This window comes from Triturus cristatus, chromosome 9 (assembly GCF_964204655.1).
Source record: "Triturus cristatus chromosome 9, aTriCri1.1, whole genome shotgun sequence".
NCBI classification, from domain to species: domain Eukaryota; kingdom Metazoa; phylum Chordata; class Amphibia; order Caudata; family Salamandridae; genus Triturus; species Triturus cristatus.
Window position 1 is genome coordinate 895882516 of NC_140592.1, and position 14495 is coordinate 895897010.

The window sequence follows — 14495 nt, forward strand, 5'->3', positions numbered from 1 at the left end:
TCTGGTTTGGACTGCTCAGAGCCCCATAAACACAAAGACTTCAAAGGCATTTAGGGATATAAATGTGAGAGCTGAAACCCCCGAACTCAAGACTGAACTCAGGCCTGAAGAAGGATTGAAACTACTTTGTGATCAAGAGGAACCACTGCCAAGGAAGAACAGCTGAAGAGACTGAAGAGAAGGACTGCCCTTGCTGTGTGTTCTGGGGCTGGCCTGCAGTTTGCTGATTTGACTAAGGAGAGGACAAGGAACTTTGCTGTGTGCTGTGTCCCCCTGCTTGAGAGGACTTTGCTGTGTGCTGTGTCCTCTTGTCTCCAAGGGCCCGAGAGGAGCTGGCTCCCTGTTGTGGAAACTCAGGAACATAAAAGTTCCCAAGTCTGTCTCAGCGACGCTGTGTGCGTGTGCTTTTTGCAGCCTGAGACTAGGCCTGGGCGGTAAATTCCGTTCCGCTCGCAGAATTTGCAGAATTTGGGTAATTTTGCATTCCACGGAGAACGCGGAATGGCCCAAAATTCTGTGTTCCGCGGCTTCGCAGAATTTTTTGCTTGTTCGCGTTCTCAAAATGCGCGTTCACAAGATATTTCCCCCCGAGCACGCAAACAGCATTCACGAACAGGAAAAAAAGCATCGCGAACAAGCAATTTCGCGTGTTCGGGGAATTTCTGCGTGTTCGCGGAGATTTTTTACCGTTTCGCGGAGCTTTGCGTAGCGCGACAATGCAAATTACGCCCACCCCTACCTGAGACCTTCGTGAGAATTGCCCCGTAACCGTGTGCCCCGGAGCAGAGTCTTGTGCTCTGCTTCGATCGACAGCGTGACCAGAAGTGCTGTGATCGTTATCGCCATCAGCCCAGACTGTCGTCCCAAGGGGTAGCCGTGAGAAATCACAGCCGCTGGCCCGAGCCTGCCTTTGTCAAGGAGAGACCTTTGAACCTTCACCATCGTAGGTCCGAGGTCCTTTGCCCAAGATCAACGTAGTCACACCGGGAGCCGATCAGCTGCAAGGCCGTCGCCTGGTAGCCCGACTCTCACTCCGCCGCCAACCCAAAGCCACACAGCATGACGCCTAAGCTGCGAGGAGAGGAGAGAGAGACTGCACCCACCCCAGGTAACGCTCGGCGAGCGTGCGTGTGTCACCACCTGGGGCGGAGTGCGTGCTACAAGAGACCGCGCTCGGCCTTTACCATCTTTGCAGCGCGAGTCTCCGCTCAAGTCAGTATTGCGGCCCGTACTCGCCGAGGAGTGGCAGTACCGGGGTCGGATTGTGGAGCTGCACTTTGTTTCCTTTGTAACAGTATTGGGGGCATAGAGACCTTCACTAGCACCGTGATCAGTGCGAACTGCATTATTACCTGCCTTTATAATCTGCATTAATACTTGCTTTAAGGACTGTCTTATTTCTACATTACAAACTGCATTACGAACTGCATAGCATTGCATTAGGACTGCATTAGATCATCGTGAACTGCTCATTAATACCGCAAGAACCTACAAGTGATTGTTGGCCTAATAACCGGCCCAGTGAAATATTACGAATACGCATATGCTGGATATTTTTATTGTTTGATCTCATCTTATTTCTTCTTGATAAAGATACCGCCATTTTCCTAAATCAGTGTGGTGTCCATTTGTGGTGTTATCACTGAGTTACTGGGAGTGTGGTTGCAAATACTTTACACATTGCCTTGGAGATGACCCTGACTGCTCAGGCCAAGCTACTTGGGGGTGAGCAGGGGTTATCTAAGAGAGTGTCCCTCCTTTCCCTCAGCCAACTAGAGACCCCCAGTTCTAACAGGCCCTTTACTATAAAATTGTTTTAATGCCCTCTGCAAGACAGGGTTACCTCAGTCTTGGCGTTTAGCCATAATTGTCCCTGTTTTAAAAAAAGAAAAACCCCAAGTCCCAGAAGGTTATCACCTGATATCGTTACTGCAATCAGCTGTCAATTGGTGGGCAGAAAACGGTATTCTGCTGGAGGAGCAGTATGGATTCCATGAGGGGCTCTGCACAATGGAGCAATGTCTTAATCTGTACCTGCTGATTAGTAAATACTAGGGGTGGGCGTAATTTGCGTAGTCGCGCTACGCAAAGCTCCGTGAAACGGTAAAAAAACACGCAAAAATCCCGCGAACACACGGAATTGCTTGTTCGCGATGCTTTTTTCCTGTTCGCGATCGCTGTTTGTATGCTCGGGGGGAAATATCTCACGAACATGCATTTTATGAACGTGAACAAGCAAAAAATTCCACGCAGCAGCGGAATGCAGAATTTTGGGCAATTCCGCGTTCTCCGCGGAACGAGAAATTACTCAAATTCCGCGAGCGGAATGGAATTTGCCGGCCAGGCCTAGTAAATCCACCATTGGTAAGCAGGGCTCCATTTGCCTGACCTCATGGATTTGTCCTGCGCTTTCGACAGTGTGATGAGGTCCAAACTCTGGGAGATATTTATTGTTATGGGATCAATGGTGACCTTGTCAAGTTTCTGAGAGCCCTCCACTATGACCTCTCTCCTTCAGTCCACTTCAGCCCCTAAGGAGAAAGGACAGATAGTTTTAAGATAGGGTGTGGGGTACGTCAGGGTGCCTTTTTGTCCCCCTGTTGCTTTTGCTGTAGGTAAATGGTCTAGGGACTGCCCAGTCTGCCTTGATCTCTGACGCCCCCTCCAGTGGTGGCAAAATGGTTCCTTTGTTAGTCCATGCAGATGATGCAGTTTTGCTATCAAGAACCCCCCAATGGCCTGAAAATACTATTTCAAGGATTTGGCACATTCATGAGCTCCCTGGTTGAGCCATTTATTTCTCTAAAACCTTTATAATGACATGCAACTTAAAGCAAACCAAGATGCGGGGTATCAAGTTGCAAGGTCTTCCTGCGGCTCTCGCCCAGTATGTCTCCTACTTGGGTGTAGTTTTTGATGCAATGGGGAACTGGGGACCTTGTATATCTTCAATCCAGTGTAAATTTACTGGTTCGGTTGAATATGTTTTTACCCTGTAGAGATGTATAGGGACAAAAGCAGTGGTCCAATCACTGGAAGAGAAAGTGCCCTTCCACTCACCTTTAAAAACTCTTGCACAAGCTAAAGCACCCCTGGCCAATCCTAGGGTGTCACGTCACTTCTCTACTCCTGTCCCAACCCTCCTGCACAACATGATGGGGCAGTTCAAAATGACATCACCCAGGAGTCACTAGTCATATCTCCTCTGGGGGCCTCATTTCTGCCCCTCACTGACATCACTGCCAGGGCCTTCCTCACTAGATTTTTAAAGAGGAGACCCCTCCTGTGTTTATTCCAGAGGTCTGGGCTCCCTCCTTTGTTCAGTGGGCTCTGACAAGCTCATCCCTGGTACAATGTGACAGCTCATTGATTGATGCAGATCCTGTTGCCCCACCCCTTTCCTCCTCAGGAGCTGGGTGAAGCACTGTTAATTGCCCCCTTTGTATCGGGAGGCCTTTGTTCATAATGCAAGAGAGAAATGCAATTATCCCGGCATAGCAGAGTGACATAAGGCCTGGGCTCTGATCCTGAGCTGAGTCACAGGAATATGTCAACTCTGAATGACCCATATATTGTACAGATACCTTTTTGGAAGTTGGAAGTACAAAGGTTAGACCCCAATTCGATATGGCATTGATCTCTGTAGGCCAAAGGGGGGGCAAAACTGCACTCTATTGCAGTTTTTTCCCTATGTGTATAACAAAATGTCACTATAGACAAAACAGTAAATTACACATACTTTCACTATTAGTATAGACTTACATTAAAAGGCCTATCACAGGATGATATCTAATCCTGCCGAGTCCCCTCTGTGCCAGGCTACCTGTGCTCAGTAATTTGGCTGTACACAATAGTAGTCTCCCATTTGCAGCCTGCACCCGTGTAACCCAGCTAAGTGCCCCTTACCGTTGCTGCATTGCAGCTGCCATATCTCAAAAGGCAGACACTGGCAGTAACCATGCATGTCCTTTTGCCATGTGATTGTTGGAGAGACACATATAGTTCAAAACCAGGAAATCCCCCCAAAAATAAATCCTGAGGCAGTGAATGGGCAGAACCCAATTGCAATGTCCCTGGATTTGCATTCTGATGCTTGTAGTTTTACTGGTCTTAACAAAGAAAGCCAAAAAATATTTTGAAACACTAAAGTGGTCATACCTGATGTAGCATAGCACTTGTCTGTTAATGTGGCCCCCTTTAATGAACATTGCTGTGATGGAGTGTAAACATGTCTAGTAATTGAGGGTTAGGGATGGAACGGGCATATGCTAAAGAAATACCTCTAAGGGTTAATTTACTTGCATCACAGGGTTACAAACTAACTCTGTGTCATAAGGAAATATTGTTTCCAGTCTTATACTCCCTTTTACCACATTAGACCATTCTGGAACTTGTAGTCATATTTTAGGTCATTTGAAGCAACTTGACTACCTGACCTTTAATAGTTTAAAAAGCCCTTACACCCAAGACTGCCCCACCTTCAAAATGTTGAGGGTTGGTTACATCCCACAACAGCAAGTAGTGCCAGGCATCTCAGTGACTCCTTGTTTACTCTGCTGCCTGAGCTACACCTAGTCTCCTGTTCAACTATGACTGTGGCATGATGCCCCTGCCTCTTCTGGGAAACTTTCCCACTTGGCATCCATGTAGGCTGTGTCCCTCCAGATTTTGTGTATATCTGTCGTCTTCTGGGGTTCTTCTCACCCTCTGGTTTGTCTATCTCCCTCCCCGCTGTTTCTGTACAAGTTCTGTGTGTGTCTGTTTCCCTCAGGAACCCTCTAGCATTCTGCCACCCTCCAGCGTATTTCTCTCCCAGCTTTGTGACCCTCTTTCTGCAGGGCTTCTCCAATTGCTGGTTTATGTTTCTCTTTCCCTCCCTGTTCTGTGTCTGTGTCTCCATCTGGGCTGCCTCACACTATGTATGACTATGCCTCCATCTGAACTTTCCCTCCCTCTTCTACGTCTCTGTCTTCCTCCTTACTCTTTCTTTCACTGTTCTATATGTTTTGTCTCCCACTGGGAACTTTCAATTCCTGTTCTGTGTTTGTGGGATTTTGGTCTCCCTGTCCTGTGTTTCCTTTTCTCACTCCGGTTTTAATGTGGTTATTCATGTTAGACCTGGCATAATTGGCGTGGTTCTTCCCTAACTTTGTGCCTTCACCCCTTCTGTTTGCTGACTTCGTTTTTGCTGGCTTTAGAATGCTTAACACTTTACCACGGTTAGCCGAACTAATGTGCTTGTGCTCTCTCCTTGAAATATGGTAGAATGTTATTACCTTGTAAGTCCCTAGTAAAGTGATACTACATGTGCTTAGGGCCTGTAAATTAAATGATACTAGTAGGCCTGCAGCACGGATTGTGCCACCCACTTAAGCAGCCCTTTGAACGTGTCTCAGGTCTGCCATTGCAGCCTGTGTGTGCAGTTTTGAATTACCATTTCAACATGGCAAAATAAACATTTTGCAAGCCCCAAACATTCCTTTTTAACACATCTAGGGGATTCTTGGCACCTCAGAAGGGTAGAAATCTCTAGAAGCTTCCTTCACTGCAAATTGGGCACCATTTATAAATATTGGCCCCTTAAGACCAACTCTTCTGTACACTTCTGGACCTGTGGACTCTGCCAGGAAAATGGACTACTGTGCTGCTGAAAGGACTTCCACTTTGCTGGACTGCTGCTCTGAAGGATTGCTACTCTGAAGGACTGCTGACCTGCTGTGCCGTCGGATGCCCCCTTGCTTGAGTGAGAAGAAATGGGCCTGCATCTTTTAACCCAGGACCCAGAATGACTCCAATGGCTACTCTGTTGGCCTCCTGATCAGAAGATTGAGGGACATAACAGGCTTCCAACAACCTTGAACCTAGACCCTGGACTTTGCCATTTGGGAGTTCTGCCTTGCTAAGTGGTGCCACCCCAGTCCTGGGCCCTTGGAAGTGGGCCTGAAGTTGCTCTGCCCACCCATCTGTGGATCCAGCAGAACCAACGCATCTCTGTGCCACAGCACATCTCCCGTAGAACTGGTGCATTGACTTTGCTGCTTGACACATCACCCTCGGAATTGACCCATCACCTCTGCTGCACGGACTTCCCCGATGAAGCCTTTGCATCGCCCATCGCAGCTAATCGGAGCTGATGCATCTCCAATAGGGTTGGGGGAAATGTTTTATTCCACTGACAGAATTGGAGGTATTTAGTAATTTCGGGTTACTCTTGTAATTTGGAATAACTAAACTACACCGCTCTACTACACCAGCAGAATTAATCAGCACTGGTCCTTAGTACTACCATAAACAATGCCATGCCCATAGGTTTTTGCTAAACCATGGACAAAATAGTTTAGTTTGCAGCGCCTTAATTGTTCTAGCCAATTAAACAACAATATACCCATGATTGACAGATAAACCTACCACAGCAAGGGGTTTGGGTCGGTGTCCAATCAGACCTTCATTTGTAGGACAGTGACAGCAGCATTAGCCATCGCATGAGTGCATCCTATCAGTGGTGAGGGAGAGTGGAAGGGTTCCGGGACACGGGAGCGATGGTGAAGGAGGGCTTGGACTAGCCATATGGAGGGAGAAAGGAAATTAACTGAAGTGTCGAGGTTCCGCATAAAGGGGCAGTATACATGGTAAGAAGAGAGGGCCAGTGGTTCTAGAGTCAGACACCAAAGGGTCAGTGAAAGTCTCCTGGCTACCCTTCATATCTCCTCCCTGGAGGAAGTGCACAGTTTTTTTTATTGCATTGGTGTCCCAGGCAGCAGTAGCAGCAGAGAAGAGGCTTGTGACTTAGGGTGGGCAGAACTAATCTCCACGCAAGGATATTGCTTTACACTTCACTGCTCCCTGGAACCACCAATGTGCAACACATTTCTACAGAAGGACATCACCTTGCACTTTGCAGCTCACTCGTGCACCGGCGCATCTTCTCGCCTGGACCTGGCATCCTCAACATGGGACTACACATTTCTTCGCAACCAGGATTTAAGGTACTCTTATTCAGCAGGCCTATCTGGGTCCTGTATCTGGCCTGTGCTCCTTCATGGTACGCCTGAGCTTGTAACTCTGTCTCAGTCCTGTGGGACCAGATAATACAGTTGGCGCTTCAAGCTTTTTGGCGCTTTTCTTGGGCGGTTTTTTGATTTTATCACTGTTTGAAGTGCTGCATAAAGACTTTGCACATTGCCTCTAAATTAAGCCTGACTGCTCTGTGCCAAGCTACCAGAGGGTTGAGCACATACTAATTTGGACTTTTCTTGTGACTTCAGTGACCCAATTTCTTACGTTGGTGGCAGTGATGGGATCAGGAGTTGTATTTGTGCCGTGCCATGCAGTGATGTTTTGTCATACCGAAAATCCTGGAGAAAACATTTGAGACTAATTCAGGTTCTAAATTCTCCTTGATTGGTCTCTATGCTTTTTCCAAATTCCCTCTCATTCTACTGACTTATGTGCCTGAAACCACACCTGCGAATATGGAGTTTGAGCTTGCCAGCATAGATGCCTACACTGTGGCTGAGCTCAAGGAGTTCTGCTAAGAGAGGGGACTTCCAGCTAAGATAAACATCATCAAGCTGGAACTCCAAAAAGGCACTTAGGGCCTGGCTGGGTGGAGGTCCCCCAGTGACTGGTTACAGCAACAGTAGGGGATAATGATGTGGAAAGGAAAGGAGAGGACCTGGATACCAGTTCTGACATGCAGCTTTCAGCTGAGGGCTTTGGTTTGTCTCATGAGTTTGAGCTCCCTGCCAGATCGGAGAGCACTGTGTCTTCAGAAGGCTTGTCCCCAGAGGAGCTAGCAGACAGAAAGACGGAAAGAGAATTCAGACTGAAAATGGGCAAACTCAAATAGGAGGCAGAGAAGAAAAAGGCTGAGGCTGATAGGGTCTTAGAAAGGGAAAAACTGGCCATGGAGGAAAAGAGGCTAGCGATGAAGGTGAGGAAAATGGCCCATGAGCTAAGTCTCAGAGAGCTGGATATAAGAGCCCAGTGGAGTCCAGTAGTATTGGTGGAAGCGTACTTGCAGTGCCCTCTGGAGACAAGAGGGTCCACATTCCTAGAGGTCTGTCTCCTGACTTTGTTGTGACCGACAACATTGATAAATGGTTTGAAGCTAATGAGGTATCTCTGCAGATGCAAAGGATCACTGAGGAGATTGGGATGCTAACCTCTGGAGCATATACCCAGTGAGGGTAGGGATGCCCTTCTGGAGACATCCCCCCATGAAGGGACAGCCAGAAGCTGAATTGTTTAGATTCTGTTTCCAAGGCACTGGATGGCTGGGTGAAGGTCAGTGATGTGACGGATTACCAGAGGCTGTATAAATTGATTGCATGGAGCACATGTTCAGCCATTGTTTTGCTGACCTGCGCCAACACCTGATTAATAGTAAGCTCACTGATCCCAGGAAGATTGCTAAAGAGGCACACCAATGGCTCAGAACCAGCGTTTCCTTGAAGGTATCTGAGGGGGGATCACCAAAACACAAACACAAACACAAGGAGTTCTCCAAAGGTCCCCAAAATAGTTCCATGGGTAAGGACTCCTATTTCTCGTCTGATCAAAAAAGAAATGGTTTACTGATAACAAATCCTCAGGGAAGTCACTCCTAAGTGCTTTGAGTGCCAACAGTTTGAGAATTTCAAAGGGGATGCTAAGTGTCCCAAGTAGGCAGAGCCCCCCACTGGTGGACAGACACCAGGGCTGGCTAGTATAGCACCTGGGAAGGGGATTGCCCCAGATAGTGTGGGGGCTAGTGCAGAGGTTATCCTAGTGTGGTCACTATCAATGGGCAGAGGATGGAGGCTCTGAGGGACACTGGAGCCAGCATAACAATTATCAGATGCCATCTGATAACCTCATAGCAGGTAGTCCTCATTGCATTCCACCAGGTTATTGTAGCTGACAACCATGACGATCTATATCCAGTGGCTCTGCTTCCTTTTGTTTAGGGTTCTCAGGTTCCCTAAGAGTAGCTGTGATTCCAACTATACCTGTGGGTTTTCTGCTTGTCAATGACCTAGAGCACACCATCTGGGAAGAGGTGGAGCTCAGGTCCCACGTGGATATGTTAGGGTTGACTGAGTGGGTGTGACTGAGCACATGATCCATGGCTGCCCAAAAGGGTAGTCAGAAGGGCCTAAAGCCTGAAAGAATAGCCCAGGTACCTGCCAAAAAGAGGACGGGCAAGTGGCATGGAAACACACACTGCTGAAACTCCAATGGTCTGGGAGGAGGCAGAGACTGAGGGCAACACCCCAGAACCTACAGGGAAGGAAACTTACCTCAACTGACCAATTGGCAACAGGGAGGGGGTCCCACCAGGGACGAGTTCTACAGAGCATGGAAGGACTGCTCTACTCCGGAGGCGCTACAGCAACAGGCCAATGGGCAGACAGCTGGCAACACCTCTGCAGATCTCCTGATCTATTGGGAGAATGTTCTCTTGAATAGCAAATCCAAGTTCCCTGAGCCTGATGCAACCCATGTGTTGGTGGTCCCCCCAGTGCTACAGGACCTTCCTACTGGAGCCGGCTCATAATGTTCCCCCAAGAGGTCATCTAGGGCAGGAGAAGACCTTTTAAAGGCTTGTCACCTACTTCTATTGCACCTAGATGAGGATGGCCTCAGATGCTTTCTGCAGTTCATGCCCTACCTATTTTACACATTGCCTCTAAGTTGAGCCTGACTGCTCTGGGCCAATTAGGAGAGGGTTGAGCACAGTTTAATTTGAGGTTTCATTGTGACTTCACCCTGACAAGAATTGTGGTTTCTGCTTGATTAGAGTTCCCACCCTCAATCAGTAACCTCATTGCTTACAATAAACTTACAGAAGACTCTTTTTAAAACCTGCAACCTGTGAGGAGTCAGAATGCCTCATTAAAGGATTAAAGTCGAATCTCATCTTCCCTTCTACATATCACGCAGTTTGTTCAGTTGCACACCATAAAGATGCCAGAACTTTTATATCTAAGTATTAAAAAGGGCTAAAAAAGTGCAGCAACTCACTGTACTCCAGTGTCTGCCTCCCTACTGAAATTATGAAAATAAGCATTAGAATATTGGAATGTTGAGTGCTCCATTGAAAACAATGGAGCAGCTCAGGGCTTATAATGGCTGGTATAAGCCTGGAGCTCTAGCATTCCAATGTTTGTCTTGACGTTTCTCCCTTTTTAGGTTAGAACATTCAACCCTTAGTGGAAGGAATGTTCTGTAAGCCTCATAGCCCTTTTGGCTCAGGCTATACCGGTTATTAAAGGCCCTTTCCCTTATTATAGGCCCTCGCTTGTGGCTCAGGACGTATAGCTCTGGTTGCGGATCTTTACCAACCATGAGGCTATATTTGTATTTCCTTGGTAACATTTGCTAGCCCTGCAGAGAAGTGTTGGTACTACCCTATCCACTGTGCAGCAGCCTTTCGGAGGAGTGCTGGTTCTACTACATCAAATAAAGCAGACCTACAAATAAGTTCTGGCACTGCCACGTCAAATGTACAACAGCCATACAGAGAACTGCTGGTACTTCCCTGTCAATCAAATGTACAGCAGCCCTGTTGAAAAGTGCTGGTACTGTCCAGTCGAATGTACACTAGGCATGCTGACAATTGATGGTGTTGCTCGATGCAGCATCCCTAGCAGTTAAGTACTGTTGCTCTCTATTTGGACTCCCAGCAGTCCCGCTGAGACATCTTTATTCCTATGTTTACAGTAACTCCATAACTTATTTTTATGGATGGACACTAAATTTTGACTGTCAAATTGCATCTCTCAAAGCTTTGCAGAAGCACTTGCAGTCATATTAAGGTGCATGTAGATATGCACGTTGTACTTTTGAAAATGTGTATGTTTCTAATGAAAGTGAATTTACATGTGCTAACTTTTTCCCCATTTTTCCATAGGGGAAATATTTTTTGCACCTGTCGAGAAAGCTTTACCCCACACCCTGATTAATTTCGGGGGTGCCCCATCCCATCCTCGATACAGATTTACTCCTTCATTTGACTGGAGTAAAGCCCTCACTGTATGCAGGGGGAAATGGGTCTTGCAGAGATTTATGAACACTCACATTCTCAGAGGTTTGTGGATGTTTACCATTTGCAAAGCATTCACACTCTCGAAGGTACATTGTTGACCGACTGCCATGTAAAACACCTTTTAAGACTGTAAATAGACATTGTGTAAACACACAAAACTGAATCTACAGTGATAAAATGGGCAATTTGGCCATTTTTGTTCAACCTCTATGTGCAAACACCTTGTGTCAATTGGGTTCTTAGAATCGGATTCTTAGATATTATTTTTCTCTAAATGGGTTGCTCCCGGAAATTACACACTTTTAAGTGTTTATGATATTTGGTATACCTTGTCATACTGTGTTTTTTATGCTTTGCCTTATGTTATTTTATGTAGTGATGTACTTGGTATGTTATTTTGACATGCTACATTATGGTATACTTTTCTACAGTATGTTGTGATATTTTATGTTTTATGTTATTGCAGCAGGCTATGGCATTCTGGTTTCTCTTTTGGGTGTTATGTGAACTTGGGGAGCAGGCACATGAATCCACTGAAAGCCCATGACATTAATAAGGACTCCAATGGAAGTTAGGATCTTGCTCCTGATTCTCTGGCTGATTGAATGACTGTATTTATGTGGTGAACATACACAAGACTATAAGTTTAACACAACTGCTATGTGTAAATAAAAAAAACAATGCATATGGAACAGTCTGTCAGAATGGCCATATACACATACTCTAGCAGTTCCCACATACAAAACACAATATATTTTGACCACCTACATCTATGTTCGATACATGAACCTGTGCCATAAAAGTGGCTACTCAAAAAAGAAGTAAAACTGCACCCATAGTCGTACTTCTATGAACGAAGGTAGATTTAATAATTTGGGAAATTCAAAAACATACTGTAATATCCTTTATATGTATTTATCCTTCTCGCCTGTTGCCTTCTCCCTAGCTGCTCAGCCAGTGTGAATGTGCTGCATGGGATGTTGGTGTGGTGATGATGAATGGAATAAAGCATTAACCAGAAGAACCAAACTGTAATAAAACATTGAGAAAATACAAAAGATAAATAGATAAATAATCAATGAGGAGCAACAAAAGACCATTGAAAATACATCAAGAAGCTGCATAGGTAAATAAAAATGAGGATTATGCATAGATAAATATACAAGAGAAAATGAAGTTGATACATAGATAAATATAAACAATAAACCATCACACATACCCAGTAATATACCTGTTAAGCTTTACCGTGAACAGATTTCCAGCCACCCTACTATGAATGGCATGCAACATTTCAAAAATGTAATTGTTAATAATGGATAATAGCATGCTGGGGAAATGTAGCTAGATGTGCAGGCTACAACCTCATCCTTCTACTGCCTATGACTCTTGGCAGATGGAATCTAGCACCTAAGTTGCTTATTTTGGAATCTGGAAACTGGGCTGCATTCCTGGCACCAGCTATTGAAATCTTTACATTGCACTGTGCCTCAAATTGTAAGTAAGTAAACATACAGTTTTACAGTGTACTGTCCTTATCAAATGTCCCCAACCCACACTCCATCACATCTTCTAGTTTTTCAATCAGACCCACAAACACCAAATTCGAGATACTGTAATCTTGATACAGTAGTTCTCTCTCCGAAGTGCTTTGTTGACAGAGTTAGGACCACACCATGACAAATATCTTTAGAAAGGATGCGTATTCATTGACAGGAGCTTAGCTCTGAGTGATTTTTGGGGTAAACAGAAGCAATACTCTGTTTGAGACTGCTATTCTCAAGAGCTTAGTTTTTGAGGGACTCTAGGTGTTAGTGAAGCAGAGCTTTGGGAAGTAGGATTCTGGGTATTATCAAACACGTCTCTTAAACACTAGAAATATAATTAGGAACTTACATCTATTCTAAGTTAGAGATTTATGAAGATGACAGCTTCAGTTATTCTTATCATCTTTTCAGTGATTTACCATTTCTTATAATGTTGGGGCCATTTTGTGAAGGGCAGTGTTCACCTTATTTTCAAGCAATGTTTGATACTTGTAGTAGACAGACCAGTGGTGTAACAATAGCCACCGCAGCCCTCTGGTGCAGGGGGACCACCGAGCTCCAGAGGGGCCCCTCCGGCACAGAGCCCCTGGCCTGAGAGCTCCTCACTGGGCTCAGAGCGTGACGGGCCCCCTCCAAGTACTTTGCAGGGACTCCCCCTAAAGCTTTGTTACACCACAGAGAGAGACTCCCACTGGTCTCCAGGTCTAGTGCGATTTGAAAAATAGAGTGAGCAAGATAATTTTGAGTTTTCTGAAGAACAAGGTAATACCAACCCTCAGCGGAAGATTATTCGTCACACCATTAGGGTCTCATTAACTATAAGTTGTATGGCGGTTATGTTAAGAATATGTAATAATGTATCACCTGACTAAATAGCTCTTTTGGAAACTACATTTGATCAATAACAAAGGTTTCCATTGAATCCAGTTCCTGTAGTTTTTTTGACATGTAATGAATTAATCATACATACAGTTGGTACAAAGAATTCAGTTGCATCTTGGGATGGGTTGTTGGATGGTGTCTATTGATTTTAGTTTGCATTGATTTTTTGTTCACTAAAGAGTTAGGGGCAGATTTACAAGCCCCTTGCGCCACTTTTGCGTCACTTTTCCCATGTTAAAAATGACGCAAAAGAGGCGAAAGGGGCTTGTAAATCTGCCCCATAATGTCCAATATCCAAAAGCCTAAATACTGCAACAGGAATGAGTAAATAATATTGGACTGGGAGGAGACCCCGGGAGCGAGTCAAACAACTTCACCTACTAGGAGAGAGTTGGTGGTAAGATCCTGTCGAGTGAATCTGAGGCTGCGCTGCTTTTGTGTCCAGCTGACGGGTGGTGAGCCTTCTTCTTTCACTAGCCCTCGGGAAGTGTCCTGGAGCCTAGCGTGAGCTCCACTGGCGGGGCCGCGGCTGCTTGAGAGCGGCGTCAGAGCCGCCGGGGGAAGCCCGGGCTCTTGTTATTTCTGTAACCAAGGAGTCCAGAGCGAGCACAGCAAGCCTGCCCGGATCTCACACCATGCACAGCCCGTGCTGCCTGCCGAGGGAGAGAGCGGAGTGAGCCGAGTGGAGGCCACCACGATGGAGAGATCTAAGCTCCGGCCCTATTACATTTTGGGATAATCCCCGGATGACTGACTGCTGTTGTTGCTGCCTGTTCAGCCCTCTGGTTGGGGCACCTATACGTCTAGCCTTGAACCAAGACCAGGGGGACCTGGGGTGTGCTGCACTACACTCCCCAGCAACGCTTGTGGCATCCGTTGCAAGCCGCCATCATCATTGCGCCCGGAAGCACCTAATTAACTGCCCTGGGGCTCCCGCATCGCGGGACGCCTGACTGCTGTTGTTGCTGCCTGTTCTGCCCTCCGGTGGGGGCACCTATACGTCAAGCCTTGAACCAAGACCAGGGGGACCTGAGGAGTGC